The sequence below is a fragment of the Saccoglossus kowalevskii genome, chromosome 3 (assembly GCF_978046115.1).
Source record: "Saccoglossus kowalevskii chromosome 3, keSacKowa6.1, whole genome shotgun sequence".
Taxonomy (NCBI): Eukaryota; Metazoa; Hemichordata; class Enteropneusta; family Harrimaniidae; genus Saccoglossus; species Saccoglossus kowalevskii.
Window position 1 is genome coordinate 40,910,037 of NC_140643.1, and position 15,889 is coordinate 40,925,925.

The window sequence follows — 15,889 nt, forward strand, 5'->3', positions numbered from 1 at the left end:
GCACAGCCCTGTGTAAATGCCTGATGTTACAGCCGCTAAAAACTGTAGGGTGGCGTACACATTGCACATGGCTACACATTTCACCGGAAGTACCGTTCGCTTCGCCTGAGGTGGGTGGTCTAGTCTGTGCATGGATTTTTTTTAGCTCCATAGTCTGTGCGAAGCACACACAATCGTAATGCGGTCAATCATGTCATTGGGTAAATGGAATCAAACACAAAAATATTATTCAACATCATCGGTAGGTATTGACATTGTTTTCTTGGCCCCGTGAATCATAAAAACCGATCGAAACGCGACTCGATGTTGTCAACTTGTCGTTTTCAAATTAAAAATTTTGAAGAAAAAAACGAACTCTAGCGTTGACGATAACATTATGCTGATATATATACAAAACTCGTAAAGACTAATGTACTTTTATTAAATACAGCCAAAACAAAATCAGCTTGGACATTCAGTTGTGAGACATGACAAAATAAACAGTGCCAGCGATGGGTTTCGCGAATGCAAGAACAAAATAAACGCAATCAAAGGCGCCGACCACGCGTGTTGGAAATAAATAGAACGCGTTGTGACGAGAAATCTCACCTGCATCTCACGGCAAATGTGATATCCCAGAGTTCAATGCGTTTTGTACCATCCAATATACACTTTATCTCCGCACGAGGGCGCAATTTCAAATTGAAAGAAAAACTAGCATACACGCTATTACCATTCTATGACCTCAATTGACCCACCAGCCTCATTCCCAACTTGATACTGGAATTCTCATTTTTTGATGTATTTAAAGTTTTTTACCCGGATCGTTTTAACCATTTCAATAAATAGTTATAGACTATAATTGATTATGCGAAATTACTGCATTTTTGGTGGTTTTTGGCCTACTCCTCTCACTGTTATGTTAGAATTACCGCGAGAGTGCCTCCTATGGATTGTCAACATGGCGGCTCACAAAGTTACGTTCGGTAAGTCCTTTTTTTTTACGTTTTACACACAAAAAAAGCAATTTTTAGAAAATAACGTTCGATTTCTTCAATTGTTGGCGCCTTTTTTGTTGCAATAATGCTGGTCGTGAAAATGAAAAACGTAATTTTGTTGGGGATTTCGAGAGCTTTACAACGATATGTAGATCGACCATATACACGTTACGTCCCTCATAGGAGTAGTGAATAAAGTGTCATAATGTATTTTGTCATTAATTTGCATACCATATATTCACTATTGAGATAATATATACACTATTGAGATACTATGGGTATAGGGATAAAATGAACATTTTCCATGTATCTGTTTTTGATACCAATGCATTTCATTCGTTTCTCTCAATATTATTTTCTGACATATTATTCATAATAAATTATGTAATATTAAAGTGAGAATATACTAAATATAGTTAATAACAAATGATTTTCAAAAAAAATGTGCCACGCCCCCTCCACTTGCTCCATTTCTCCAGTAAACGTGACACACATTGATGTGTTTGAAGTTGAAGAATTAATACCTAGAAAATAGTGTCATTACAAATTTGACAATTTAGGCTGACTTTAGAATAGTTTTACCAAGTGTAAATAATAATTTATTGTTATGACAGATTTTTTATATTAAATATTGAGATTAGTTTAATAACAAATGATTTTCAAAGAAAATGTGCCAGGCCCCCTCCACATGCCCCATTTTTTACAGTCAAAGACTTCATAGAAAATAGTGTCATTACAAATTTGACAATTTAGGCTGACTTTGGAATAGTTTTACCAAGTGTAAATAATAATTTATTATTATGACAGATTTTTGATATTAAATATTGAGATTAGTAATGCATCTTGTGTTTTGTTTCAGATCTTTTGTGCTGAACTTACCATGGACAGTTTGCATGTGACGAGTGATACCTGGCTTGATTTTATATACAACATGGAGATGTGATGCACATAGTGTGCATTTGTATTCCTTGTGTGTGCCAAATAAAATTTCAAAATGTGATTCAGCAGAATCCAACAAATTCACTTCAATGTGTTCAGTGTATTTAATTTCAAATGCTAGTGAAGCTGCTTCAAGTTTCTTATCAAGTTTGTTAAGATCATCCTTTTTAGTAACTTGAAGTAACTTTGCTGAATGATTTGCTTCATTAATTAATAATTTCAACTTTGGTATCAAATTGGTCGACCAGTTTTGTTTCATATTGCTTCACATCATGTTTTTGATCTTCAGATAACTTTGCAAACTTTTGTATAAATTCCAGTTGTTGGTCGATCTTTTGAGCCTCGTTGAAGAGCTTGTCAATTAGTTTACCCACGTTTCTCAATTTAGCATGAAGGTGATCCATAGTGTATTCATTTATGGGGTCATACTTTATAAGAGGATGATTACTCTGACCATTACTTTTTTCTTCTGCCCATGAATTCATATCCGCAAGAGTGATAGACATATCCCATTCATGATTTGGATTGTAACATTTATGAACTGTAGCCAAACATAAATTGCAGAAAAAAATGGTATTCTTTCTCTGCAAGACCAAACTTTTATACTTTTCATCTCGTTCCAGTTTTCTACAGTATTTCATCCCCTTTATACCATGTTGGGCAAATTTTTCAGTGCATGCCAGAACAGGAAGAATATCAACTTCTATCAGTGCATCACTCTCTGGGGCATTTATAATGGCAAATGGAATGCGGCTTGCATCAGAAGACTGGATTTGGATTTCTCCATACTTCATTACCATTATATTTTATCAGACGTATAGCACCACTGATGGCAAATACTTTGAAATTTTGGGATACTCCCTTGAAATCTTGGAAAGTGTGGCCACCCTCACCTACAACTATTTCTAACTTCTGTCTCTCATTTTCATCATCAAGGTCATAATCCAATTTCTTTTCAGTCAATATGTTGAGGACACTTCTCCAAACCAGGCCTTCAATATCATGAACAAACCAGCCCTTTTTATTTTGAGAGGCAGTTTCTGACACCATTTCAAATTATTTCACAAAGTGGTTAATTTGAGAATTCTTGAAACATTTTCTTGTGTTCTCAGAGATTTCTCTAAACCATCATTGTCAGATTCAGATAGACCACCCCCTAGATGGATAAATATGTGTTCTGCTTCAGAATCATTCCATAATTTAGTGTCATTTGTAGTCGGATCTAATTTCTGGGAAGATGGTGCTGCTAATAAAGCCAATTTAACAGAAGGAGGCAGAATATCTGATGTAATGGCTTCCTTGAAAAATGATACAGATAATACTGATTTGGCAAATGTTTTATCTTTATTTAATCGTAATTGCCAAAGGGCACTCTCATCAAATCCAGACAACTTTTCACCTACTGCCTGGTGCTGATTTAAGATTTTACTGATGTAGGCTCGACTCCCAGTGGCTTTCTTAGAAATTGCTGATCTTTTCGTGCTAAATAGAACTGCAAGAGAGACTTCCAAATATTTCTTTGAATCATCCCATTCGTGACCCTTTAAATTTTCCAGCAAATTTCTCACCACTTGTCTTACTTGAGATGGCCCTTTTTGAATGATCAAATCGGAAAGTTGCCCTATTTCATTAGCAACGAGCGATCTCGCCTTCATCAGCTTAAATCTTTGAAAAGCACGGCTGGCAATAGAGCTTGCCGTCATTCCCATAACGAACATTCGACGCGATAGCATAAAATCGCCTACAAACCATTCGAAGTGAGCACATCGTTTTAACTTTCTCGAACTGTGATATATAGTCATCACTGTCATTAAAAAAGCAACAAAACCCGAATATTCGAGTCAAAGTCTCAGAAATTTGGGGAATTGAAGTTTTGGATGAAAACAAATGGGACAAAACTACAAGTGAAAAACTACATTTGAAATTCTGTAGAAATATTCTAGGCCTAAATAAATTTGGTGCAAATTTAGCTTGTAGGGCAGAGTTGGGCTGTTTCCCATTACTAATAGACACCAAGAAAAACCTTATCAAGTATTGGTTACGCATACAAGGGCTTCCAGATAAATGTCTTACAAAACAAGCATATTATGAACAAATGAAATTCAATTTACCATGGTGTTCATCGGTTCAGAATTTAGTTATTGACTCAAGAATTCAAACTAGTAAAACAGATTTGAATATAAAGAACATTGATAAGACTTTAAAAGAAAACTATATTACATTTTGGAAACAGAATGTCAATCAAGAAAACACAAAACTAAGAACATATGCAAAATTCAAAAACACTTATAATTTTGAGTCATACTTAAATTGTCTTCCGAAAAAACATCAAGTCTGCATGTCACGCTTCCGAACAAGTAACCATTGTTTGGCTATTGAAAAAGGAAGGCACACACAGCCAAAAACTCCCATTGAAAAAAGAATTTGTAATTTATGTTCCCAAAATAAAATAGAAGATGAAGTTCACTTCCTTTTAGAATGTGATCGGTACAAATATATTAGACATGAATTGCTCACAGAAATTACATTAACTAATGCAGGAGATAAATTGAGTAATTTTATATTTTTGATGAGCAACAAGGACTCCAAGGCAATTAAATGTATGGGGACCTATCTACTTAAAGCCATGGAATACAGAAAACTTTAACGTATCTATTTATATTGTATTGTAATTGTGTTGTGTACGTATATATTTATTGCTTTTTACCAAAAGAAATATTGTAATTTCTAAGGATGCAATAAAATTTGATTATTATTTGATTAAGTCTCGGAAGAAAGATCAGAAAGCGAACGACCTTGTGTGCCGACGGACAACATCGGCGATCGAGTGAGCAGTTGAAGCCAATTTCCCACGTAATTTTGCGGCTAAACTTGCCTGCTTGACTCTTTTGGATACTCTTAGCATGATTGTGTAGGAATACGTCCAGAAAATGTGATATTGGTACAATAAATCGCACGATAAGCACATGGAAGGCTAACCCGGAAACAACTCAAGCGCTAAAAACGGTTTTTGCGCAGAACGATGCCAGAATTTCAGTTCTGCGCATAGCAATATGCGTTGGTACAGAACGTGTTGAATTCTGGGTAAAACCTCGTACCGTGCATCTTTCACTCACGCAAACGCACACACATCCTATTTCCATATATTGAATACGATCGCAACGGAAGGAACAAGTTTAAATCATCTTTGTATTATTAAACACAACAGTCTCACACTGGATCTATCAATGTTTATCAATTATCAAACTAAACATTCAATGAAGCAGACTGCGACGGTTAAGACGAAAAATGAATTGAATATCCATCTTCTGAAAAAAATCAGCTAAACAGTTTACCACCACGATTATGGTGAATTAGCAAGTTATCGACAAAGACGACCGGACGTCTCCGGTCATGAGCTGGCTGGTTCGAATTTATCCACTTTTACAGTGATGAATATTGCGTTCGAATTGAGTTACTTGTAATTACAAGCTTGATTTACATTTTTGCTTGTGGTGTTTTTCGTCAATGTATTAAATACAAGTGCGTTGGGAAATAGCATAATTATATTGCGTCAGTGAAAGAGGCTGGTGAGCTGGTGTCACAACGCGTTCTATTTATTACCAACGCGCGTGGTCTGATTGCGGTTATTTTGTATTTTTATTTTCGAAAAGTGTCACTGGCTGCATTTTTTATACGTCTCGCAACTGAACGTCCAAGCTGACCTTGTTTAGCTGTAATGCCAGGCAGGGGGACTCGGAAATTTTATTTCTTTTCGGAAAACACCTCCATCCAGCCACCTTTCATCGCACGTGAGGTCATGACAGTCAACTCACTGAACTCTTGAAGTACACGAAACGTGATTGGTCATTTTTCGACATGATTGGTCGCGACCCGGAAGTAGTTCACTCTCGCCCAACTTTCCTGGTAAGTAGCACAGGCGCTCGGAACGTTTCCTGGATAATAAAAATGACCTAAAGTAGGATCGGCATTGTTATAGTCAGTCGCCGGTAAATTTCCCTACTACTCATATAATAACACAAGGTAGGAAAGCGTTGACACCATGGCATCGAAACTTCCCGAAAATAACACGATTTTCCAAATTATATTTCGATCCGCTTCACAAAACTCAAGCATGATATCGGTAGAAACTATCGATCGACTTACATTACCTTTATTCGAACTAAAACGGGTTAAATCCTGTGAAAATCGAAACACCAGAGCAATATGAATCAACCCGTCTACGCGGATATTTTGAAGCAGAGGCTCGTGCATGCGCAGCTCCAAACATGCGCAGTTCCATATACATATACGCGTGTACTGCGCCGTCTCACAATTTGAATATCTAGGCCCAGTACATATTCACAGATGATACCGATGTACCTGTTTTTAAAGTTGTATCAAAATTTAGAAATTATTTCTTTAATAGAATAAAATATGGAAAAAAGGGTGAAGAAAAATGTACAAGTATGGCTTTATAAAATATAATTGATTGTGAATAGAAGATGAAATAAAAAAAATAAGTGTACTGTACTGCTTATTATTGTTTTGAATCTTGAATTTGTAGAAATTGGCCTTTGTAATGTTTTTTCTCACAAAATTTATCTTCAGCAGAAAATATAAAAGTTAATGCCTGTATAACTTTATTTTTTGTTCACAGTAGGCTAACTTCCTGAAATTATTTTCTGCAAATGTTAGTATGTATTGCCTTTGTGATATTCACTTCTACATGCTGCATTATTGACGATTCATGGATATTTCTTTTGTAATTTTTATAATTAGTTTATAATTTTCCAAATGAACCAGTGTTCTCAAGAAATGTATTATGTAATATGTTATAAGCAAACATTTTATATTGAAGCGTGTTTGTTTAATTTTATTTTGATTTTTGATTTTATATTATAATAAGTTACTTGTATTTCCAATTTCCAATTTCTTTTTTTTTTATTTTGTCTCATCAGAGTAAAACTGAAACACAAATAAAGATTATGAACACTGATGAACAAATGCAATGTGTTTGATATTATTGATGACATGCTTACCAAGTTGCTGCGAATGAATTTGTATCAGACATCTTTATTTCTCGGCATCAACAGGTACATCGGTATCATCTGTGAATATGTACTGGGCCTAGATATTCAAATTGTGAGACGGCGCAGTACGCGCGTATATGTATATGGAACTGCGCATGTTTGAAGCTGCGCATGCACGAGCCTCTGCTTCAAAATATCCGCGTAGACGGGTTGATTCATATTGCTCTGGTGTTTCGATTTTCACAGGATTTATCCCGTTTTAGTTCGAATAAAGGTAATGTAAGTCGATAGTTTCAACCGATATCATGCTTGAGTTTTGTGAAGCGGATCGAAATATAATTTGGAAAATCGTGTTATTTTCGGGAAGTTTCGATGCCATGGTGTCAACGCTTTCCTACCTTGTGTTATTATATGAGTAGTAGGGAAATTTACCGGCGACTGACTATAACAATGCCGATCCTACTTTAGGTCATTTTTATTATCCAGGAAACGTTCCGAGCGCCTGTGGTAAGTAGCGTGAATTTATCGTTGCCTCTGCCATTTTAATAGTGTGTCGTTTTATCGTGGATTTTTTTCTAGAGTCCAATTATGAATATTTGTGATCGAACGACTTTTGTTAATACTTTTCTGATAATTAATGTTGTTAATAATAATAACTTTATTACACTACTAAAAAACCTTCAGAGGGTTTTTGTATGGTAAGGAACATAAATACATACAATACATAAGAGATAAAAAATAAAATGTTAGTAAAATAAAATAAATTAATTACTTTTTGTGGTTTTAAAAATTGTGCTCTTTAAGTATTTTGCTAAAGCTATATTATTCTCCATAATCTTTTTAAATATGGAATTCACATCCATTGTGTAAATATTTATTGAACACTCATCAAACAGTTTTTTTCTTTGTTCTATATAGCCAGTACAAAATAGCAGGAAATGTTTTTCATCTCCTAATGCTTTAGTGTTACATTTATTACAGTGCCTATTTTCTAATTCTATTTTGGGCTTTGTTCTTCTACCTAATTCTATTTCTAAGTTGTGGTCACTCAGACGGAATTTTGAAAGCATTTTCCTGAGACTGAAATTTGAAATGTTTTGCAAATAATTTTCCATATTATAGCTTACTTTGAATAGTTTGTATGTTCTCAGTTTTGTTCCCCTATTTTCATTGGTTTCACTGAAATTTAGTTTTTCTCTCCATCTTTGAATATAAAACTCAGATAGTCTGAGTTTTACTTTTTTTAGTATTTGATTCCAATTTTCCATATTGTGATCATTTTTTATTTTAATTAGATCATGTCCCAGTGTAGCATTAATAGTCCTTACCCAGTTTGAATTAATTTTTATTATTTCATCCAGGGCTAATTTTAAAATGTGATTATCTGGCAGACTATATAGTCTATGGCAGTATTTAATTTGAGCCAAATTAATTTTTAATTTTACTGGTAACCTACCAAGTTCTGCTTTCAAACCACTAATTGGCGTCATTTTACTCACTCCTAGGATAAACCTGTAAAAATGACTGCAAACTTGCTCTAAACTGTTACTGTCAGTTGTGATTTCATTGGCCCAGATTTCTGCACCATACATGAGTATAGGTGAAATTAATTGGTCGAAAATTTTCAAACTAAGTGCTGGTGAAATTATTTTGTGGTTTAAGACTGTTTGTCTGATGCTGAAAAGAGCCTTCATTGATTTATTTTTTAACATAGATAAGTTTGTTTTAAATTTCCCATTTGGAGTAAATATTGCCCCTAAATAGCAAAACTCGCTAACAGCTGTTATGTCTTGGTTGTTGATTTTAAAATTCATGTTTTTAATCAGTCTGTTGCTGCAATTAAATACCATGACTTTAGTTTTCTTTACGTTTACTTCTAAATTCCAATTTATACAATAGTCATTTAATTTGTTCAGACAGCTTTGTAGGCCGTCTTCCGTTTCTGAAATAAGTGCAAGGTCATCTGCATATTGGATGCAATTTATAGGTTTCTCGCCCATTAGAACTGGTTTATCAATTTGATCCCCAAATAATTCTGGCAGATCGTTCAGAAAAATGTTAAATAAAGTTGGTGATAAATTGCAGCCTTGCTTAACTCCACAGGTAGACTGAAATCCATCAGTTATACCCTCTGACAATTTAATTTTATATTTAATATCCTTATACATAGATTTTATTATTTCATAAAAGTTCCCCGTGATACCACTGTTTTGTAACTTCAGAAAGAGTGCATCCCTCCAGATGCTGTCGAAAGCCTTTCTAAAGTCAACAAAACATGTGTATAACCGTCTTCCAGAACTGCTGCTTTTATTTTTATTATAAATTGTTTTTTCAACTGCTGTTTTTAACAGGAAAATTGCGTCTGTCGTTCTCCTGTCTTTCCTAAAGCCAAACTGCATGTCGGTAAATAAATTATTTTCTTCCAAGTATGTGGTCAATCTTTGATTCATTATGCCAGTAAATAGTTTTGAGAGACAACTTGTTAATGCAATAGCTCTATAATTACCAAGATTTAATTTGTCGCCTGATTTGTGTAGTGGAACAAGAATCGTAGATTTCCAGGTTGCAGGAAATTTTCCACTATCTAGAATACAGTTGAAAAGTTTCTGTAAACATCTTATCATTAACTTATTTTTGGTTTTCAACATTTCATTAATATATATTCTGAGTAATCCTGTAATTTAGCAATTTGGACCCCTCGCTGTTCACGCGAGTCAGAGCATGTGGCTCCCGATGTGGCCACCCATGCTCGATCGGCTTAACGGTATACGTGTTTTTGTGAGTGTGGGGGTAAACTAAAATACGTTTGTAACCGCGGTCATGAATAGAAATAATTATTTAATTCATTACACATGCTTTGGGACACTCCTCGCACCTTTTGGGCTAAATCTGTTTTATATGCACAATATGTAATTTATCTAATTTCCATATTTTTCTTAAATTGGGATTATCTCTTGAAGAATTCGACATATTTGCCCTTTGAGTCAACTTTGATAGGGATATGCATTGTTGTAATAGATGCACTATTAGGGATAATTCACTAATTGGATTAAATCCTAAACAACTCGACAGACTTTGACCAAATTTTATAGAGATGTACATTGATGTAATCTGTGTGCCATATTACTATTGGGGTTAATTTGCATACCGGGTATGTAAATTGTCAATAGCATATTGTTTTTTTACTAAATTTGGATTATTTCTTAAATGACTCAATAGGTTTGGATCAAATTTGGTAGGCATATACATTGATGTAATTGTCATGTCATATTATTGGGAGTAATTTGTATATGTAAATTAGCTAATGAACATCTCAACAGATTTGATGTAATCTGCATGTCATGTTGCTAGTGTGGATGATTTGCATATGCAACTTAATAGCTAAATTACATATTGTTTTGATAGTCGACGAATGCGTGGTGAAAAAATATGCCAGTATTTTATTTGTGCAATCATTATTTTTATTCAAATTCTAGTAGGCCTCAAAATTTATGTGCTACAAATTCATTGTAGGTATGAATGACATGGTGCTTTCATTAAACCTGTTTGTGTTTCTTCTTTTTTTCAGAGAACATGCAGATGAACCAAACAAACTGAGGAGACTGCCCTCATAAAAAAAACAGTCACCCAATTAATGAGGAGTCTGCCTTCACAAAAAAGAGTCACACAATTAATGAGGAAACAATCCCAAATGCAAAATTGAGGGTATAATCCTTACTAATGAATCTCATAATTTACTTTGCAATATATCTTATAATAAACTTGACAATGAACCTGATAATGTACTTGATAATGAATTGAATGGAACTAAATATAAAGCAAGTTGATAGCACTTGTGCTAAGACTAGCAGTGTACGTATACTGGGTAACAAAGATGATTCTTTGCATTCATCTGAAGATTACTTGCTGAATTTTGAACATATTAATAGTCAGAATCTTGAACAGTAGCAGTTAAAATCATGTATGTCTGCTTCCCAAGTTCTACTTAATTCCAAAGGACTTCGGTGCCCCTGGGCCCCATGTTTATTATTGTATATGTAAATAAATAAATAAGTAATTGAACAAATGTATAACCTCAATGACTGTGAAACGAATTAGTGTGCAAGCTAGTTTACATTCACGTGTGGTGCACAATTACATTCAAGCCACGGAACATTGAACCCTGTGTGAGCCCAGTCAAGAAAATAATGAATGTGAGATTCATCATCGCCAAAACCATGGCAGTGTTGAAGATATGAAAATGGTTGGTAGGTTCGATTTCATGGTAAAATGTTGTGTAAATTCGTTGTACTTGTGAATCCTGATTTATCACCGTATTATTGAACGCGAGAACAAATACATGTATGGTGACCTCCAGCATCAATGTAGTTGTATCAAGTCGCTGCCGTAAGGAGATATTTCCTTTGTATCGCTTACCAACATTGTATTGTACTTCTTTCCTTTATTTTCCTTTACACATTTGGAAACTTGCATGGTGCACTTTCACCCCCACCTTCCCCAAATTACGAAGCTATCAAGTCGATTAGTAGGTATAGGATGTCTATGTGTACTGATGACTACTGCGTTGTTTAAGGGCTTCTCGTACGTAAAATGGGGCACATTCCCAGTAAAAATATCTATTTACACAGAGCTGACAAAATTTGCCTACATGTGTAAATATATGTTGGGATTTGGAGAAAAAAACTCGTAAAACATACCGAATTTACTGTGACAGGAGTGATCAATTTTGGTGCCGATTGTTGATGGGCTGATCAGCATGTCGGATTATTTCTGAGAACGTTCTTCGTGTGGGAAATCACAAAATCATTATCACTAAGTAAGCTGGTTTACCTTATTTTTGTGTCAGGGTACCCTGTTCAAATGACATGAATCGACATGCGATGATTACCAAAACAATTTGACAATCAGTGTCTCATTTGTTCACCGCCCCTTCAACACGGTGATTTGTTATGACGGTGACTTGTTATGAGGGGTATTTTTTCCCGGCCCTTTTCGTCGGAAATTACGAATTCATTGGCTCTAATATATCCTAGTTTACTTTAGTTGTTTCATCCGATTATTCTGTACATTGATTTTACCAAAGACACTTTTTCTAGTGTCTTTGATTTTACCTAGCAAAGGAAACAATCGGTGTCTGGCTTTGTTATATTTAAAAAACTGTTAAATAAAAACAACACTGTTCACTCTAATATGAAAACACATCTAGAAACTTTAGAGAAAAATTTGGACGCAGTCAATACAGAATCTTTGAATGGTCCTATTCAAAAAAATGAAATTAAAAAAGCAATTAGCCAATTAAAAAATAATAAGTCATCAGCAGAAGACAAAATCAGTAATGAGGTTTTTAAATGTGGTGGTTATTACCTGTCAGACGCACTACAAAAACTTTTTAACATAGTGTTCATGTCTGGCAAATTCCCCGATTCTTGGAATACTAGTCTTATTGTACCCTTGCACAAATCTGGATCAAAATTGAACCCTTCTAATTACAGGGGAATAGCAATTTCAAGTTGTTTAGGTAAATTATTTAATAGTATTTTAAACACAAGACTAGTTTCATATCTAGAAAAAAATAATATCCTCTCGAATAAACAATTTGGATTCAGGAAAGACTGTCGGACAACAGACAATCTGTTTATCCTGAAAACTATTATTAATAAATACCTCCATCAGGACAAGGAGATCATCCATCAGGCAAATGATAAAAATAAATCGAAAACATCAAAGAAAATTTATGCCTGCTTTGTAGATCTCAAAAAAGCCTTTGATAGTGTTTGGCATGAAGGTCTTTTTTATAAATTGTTGAAAAATGGTGTAAACTGTAATATGTACAAAATTATAAAAGATGTGTATGGTGATGTGAAATATAAGGTAAAAACAATAAATGGTTTAACAGAATCATTTTGTTCAAATATCGGAGTAAAACAAGGATGCAACCTTAGCCCAAGTCTGTTTAATTTATTTATTAATGACCTGCCTGATATTTTTGATAATGATCATTGTGACCCTACACTGTTACACAACACACCCATTAATTGCCTTCTTTATGCAGATGATATTGTGATTCTTTCAAAATCCAAAAGGGGATTACAAAACTGTTTGGATAAACTATCAGCCTACACATCAAAATGGCAGTTGTCTGTCAACACAGATAAAACAAAAATAATGATATTCAATAAGTGTAACAGACTCCTTAACAAGGAAATATTCTTTTATGAAGGAAAAGAAATCAATATAGTTAAAGATTTCAATTATCTTGGCTCAACTATGAGTCCAAATGGTAAATTTAAAGATGCCATGAAAAACCTAAAAAGAAAAGGAATAAAAGCCTTATTCTCATTAAAGACCATAATTGGATTTGGTAATCTGGACATGTCCATACTACTATTACTATTTGATAAACTTATCAGACCAGTTATTGTGTATGGGAGTGACATTTGGGGAGAAGAAAGCTCTACAAAATCAATTGTAGAGGATGTCCAGCTTACATACTATCGGTACATTCTTGGTATCTCAAAAATACACCAATCATGGCAATATATAGTGAATTGGGAAAATTACCTCTTGACTCTTTTATTAAGAAACAAATGATAAAATATGCCAATCGTATTGCAAATTCCACAAATACTCTACTTCAAGAAGCATACTATGTCAATAAAATTATTAAAAGTAAATGGTTTAAAAAACTTGATCTGATATTAAAAAATATTAACCATTCTTATCTTTTAAATGAAACAAATATTATCTCATTATCAAAATTAAAAACAATTGATGAGAAATTAAAAGAAGAGTTTACAACTGAGTGGAAAAATGAAATAAATAATGACAATAGGAAAAAATCAAATTCTAAAAATAAACTAAGAACCTACAAACTTTTTAAAACCAAAATAGAACAAGAAAACTACTTAACAATTATGAAAAACAGTGAACTTCGCAAATCCTTAACAAAATTTAGACTTGGCAACCACTGTCTGAAAATTGAAACAGGCCGGCATACAGGATTGGATTTTAAAGTCTGCAATATGTGCGACAATGACCATGTTGAAGATGAACAACATTTTGTCATAAATTGTCCTCATTACAATGAAATAAGATTAAAACTTTACATTGTAGCTAATTAAATGTATACCAAATTTTGACAAATTTAGTAATGAAAATAAATTCATATCATTACTAAGTGACGAGAAAATGTCAATTCTTTTAGCGCAATATTTAAAAAACTGTTTTAATACAAGACAGCAGCACCTACATAAACTAAGCCAGTAACACATTCCTTGTATTCAAATTTTTATCTTTTTTTTTTATGCTTTTTTGTTGCCTTACTTTTTATGTGATTATTTTTCTTTTACTAATATCTGATTTGTAACCCTTTTCATCCCCTCCGGGGGATGTTGTGTGTTAATTATATACCCTTTATATACTAGTACCCTATATATAAAATATGTTTTTGAAATGCAGTCCCTCACCCCCTTGGCTATTTTCGCTGATTTTTCGTCGCCGGAGCGATTCACGTCCTAAATTTTGGTTCTCCGGGCGTCTCTAATAAATATCCTATCTAACTTAGCTATATTATGAAAAATTCATAGAAGACTGGGCGAAAATCGGTCGTTTTTGGCCTCAACGTCTTTTTGCTCGGAAACGCAAGGGCGATAAGACTCGATTTTCAAGAACGCAGGTCGCTCGGATCGGACGGTTTCTATTGTTTCGAGTCTGTTGTGTGTCTAGAAACATAACTTTGTTTTTTGATGAATATAGAATATGCTCTGTTCCAATAAATGATTTTTATATGCAAATCGAACAATTTAAATAGTTCCGTATTGTAGCGTCTCCCATATAAATAGTCCTCTACTCCCCAAAATTTGACAATGGTACCAGCCCAGAATGGACTTTCTGTTCAGCGCGTCTTTGATTGTAGCAATGTTTACGCCACTGTACGAAAATATGCACACTTGGATTTTGACAACATTCACTTGAGCGTTTTAGGATAGTGGGAATAGAAGCAAATACATGTAGATGGAAAGGCCAGTTACATCACTCATGAAGATTGATGATTCGATTGCTGGCCGGGATAGATGTACTTAGTGTTCATTTCTATGCAATATGTCTACACCTGTGATTCTCAATTTCGATGTGTAAAATCATATCGCTGCTGTACGTACTGGTCGGCGACGGCTGACAGATTGTTTTGGTTCAGCGGATTTCTTGGCATGGGCAACTGATTTTTAGGTTTCTGTTTTTTTAATATTCTGACGTTTGCTTGGTCGCATTTTTTATATACCACCCAGACACTTACAACAAGTAAGTAAACGGGTCAGGACATAGGAAGGACTATGACATATGACTCTGAAGGCCAGAGAAAGCGTCATCCATCGTACAACATTAATGAACGAAATGTACATTACAATCTCATGCTTCCGAACAATCCAATATTTATGCTTCCGAACAGACTATACAAGTACTGTCTACGATATACTGCAAAATGGAAATGACATACCTATTTAACCATTGTTGATTTTTGTACAGAATTCTAAGAACACAAAACAAACAACTGACAACATTCGACAAAACAAAAGCACTACACACTAGTCACTGTAGTCACACCAGTAAGAAATACTGTGGAACTTATTACAAATGTAAATACAAAATAAATGTCAGTGAATACAATATTTATTAATCTGCAGCCTCAATGGACAAGTTCACAGCCTCTAATATTGCAAACCGTTAGCTGTGAACTGAACTGAACTTTAAATTTCATCAGGAATTCCACATGAAGTTACACAGATAGAAAAAAAAATGCAATATTAAGTCAAGGAAAAATAATGCTTATTTGTCAAGGCTATGTATTAAATAAATTATCTTATTTTGGGGGTATTTTTGTGAGTGTGCATGCATGCATTAAAATGATCAAAACTTAAAATGTAATCATAGTACAAATGTAAAGTAAACAAAATTATGAGTGAT

General features: G+C 34.1%; 2 long non-coding RNA genes across 2 annotated transcripts; both read left to right on the forward strand.

The window, feature by feature from the left end:
* Positions 1 to 552: 552 nt before the first annotated feature.
* LOC146747983 (uncharacterized) lies at positions 553 to 2,000 on the forward strand. Its single transcript, XR_014928998.1, has 2 exons — positions 553 to 965; positions 1,837 to 2,000. It is a non-coding gene; the product is annotated as an uncharacterized LOC146747983 (long non-coding RNA).
* A 3,525-nt stretch (positions 2,001 to 5,525) lies between these two features.
* On the forward strand, positions 5,526 to 11,018 carry LOC144349470 (uncharacterized). The gene is made up of 2 exons (XR_014928999.1): positions 5,526 to 5,822; positions 10,497 to 11,018. It is a non-coding gene; the product is annotated as an uncharacterized LOC144349470 (long non-coding RNA).
* Positions 11,019 to 15,889: the final 4,871 nt, after the last annotated feature.